The sequence below is a fragment of the Dendroctonus ponderosae genome, unplaced genomic scaffold, assembly GCF_020466585.1.
Source record: "Dendroctonus ponderosae isolate FM_Combo_2020 unplaced genomic scaffold, Dpon_F_20191213v2 Dpon_F_20191213_1, whole genome shotgun sequence".
Classification (NCBI taxonomy): domain Eukaryota; kingdom Metazoa; phylum Arthropoda; class Insecta; order Coleoptera; family Curculionidae; genus Dendroctonus; species Dendroctonus ponderosae.
In genome coordinates, this window is record NW_026017110.1 from 20,688,374 (window position 1) to 20,690,155 (window position 1,782).

At 31.8% G+C, this 1,782-nt stretch overlaps 1 long non-coding RNA gene across 1 annotated transcript in view; it reads left to right on the top strand.

Moving 5' to 3' along the window:
- Positions 1–1,782, top strand: part of LOC125505799 — a 15,776-nt gene that overhangs the window by 10,723 nt on the left and 3,271 nt on the right. The gene's annotated exons all lie outside the window — the stretch shown is intronic.

Here is a 1,782-nt window from a genome sequence, read left to right on the forward strand (position 1 = left end):
TTCAGCCGAAATAGTTTTTGTCTATGTTGATGTTTGAAATTTGCATATCAGACATTTAGGTGCAAGATTAGGCCAACATTTTATGTTTTCCGTCCCGTTTTTGCTCATTTCTCGAAAGCAACATAAGCCAGAACGCTAATTACGTATAACGAACGATAGACAGACTTTTTAAAAACAGGTTTATTCCTTTAATACAACTGTTCAGGTTGAGGTTAGAAGCAAGAATGAATATTACTATATTTATACATTAAAATGAAAGATTGGTTAAACTTATTGGTCAGCAGTTCCCAGGGGTTCAGGTGTGAACCTTGGCGACTTCTAGCGGAAGATGGCTGCGGCGTCAGCGGTTCCCATGAAGTATCTGTGCTATCAGCAGATACTACATATGTAACTCGCTTTAATATATTGTTTAAATAATCGAAACTCTTTCTCATGTCTATATTATTTATAGCCGCAAAAAATTCCCTATCACGTATGAAAATTATTTAAAAAAATTAAAACCGGCAACGGTTTTAATTTTGAATTCGGACAATTATTATAGTACGAGTAGTCCGCAAATTTGTGTTACAAATGCGAAATTCCTTTGCATAATGCAATAAAATAATCAAGTATAGTTTTCGACACAAAAGGTGCAACTTTATCATATTTTCGACGACTCGAATTCGATTCATTCTTTAGGCAAATGCTAATCTGAACTATCTCCTCGAACTATTTTTTCTGTTTGTAATTAACTATACATTTTAGTAAGTGAATAAATGATCATTTTTTATATTGTCATGATTTCTTGAACCATTCTCTTTTCAGACGAACGTTTTCAACTGCTTGGTTTTCCAAAACACTAATTGCTTAATTGCATTAGTATGATAATTATAAGGGAACAAAAACCGTTTTAAATTTACAATTACAAAAAACGAAAGAGTCGTTTGATCAGACGTGAAAATGCTGTTTAGTTTTCAAACCAGATGATTTCGCACATTTTAAAAATCGTTATTATCTTGAAAGTCATGTTAGTGACTAGTTTAACAAAATTTTGCTATTAACACATAACGATAAGCATGATTCTTATTGACTCATGGTGTTTATCTGGTGAAGGTATGCATCTGTTTGTTCATCATAATTCAATGAAAAATTCTTAGCTATTATTAAAATTGCGACAGTCCAAAAAAATACCCAAGTTTTAAGGCCAGAAAATACCAACTAATATGTTTTTTGACTTTAAATGTAATGAATAATTTTAAATCCGCATCACATGAAATCAAAACTTAAACAAGTTGAACCAATGGAAACAAAGCATGACAAGCAAAAAAAATGTACTTCTATGTCTACATTTTTAGTCAACATTTACATATTAATTTTCGCACTGAATTGCGGAACTTTTCATAAGCTTTCATCGCAAACTTTCATTTGAATACATGCGGGCGATAACCTTGGTTTTGCCTGATTTTCACTATCTGCGATGATTTTTAATTTCCTACAAACATTTGAGTTTTAAAAAGTTTGAAAGTCTCAACACTAAATCGTGACAATGAAATGCATTGAGTATAGCACACAATAGCACAAGCATTACAAGTTTGGCTAAATAAATATACATAAGAGGGTTATTTGAAACGCGTTAGCCAATATATTCAAAGCTAATAAGCGTTTTAAAACATAAACCGATTGGAGGCATTTTACAGCTGAATTTTTGACGAAATGCGAAATCCACAGGTTTTTAAATAAATTGGATTTATTTTTTCCCAGACGGGAGGATAACAATCGTGGTTTTTTCAATTTTTTTCGTTG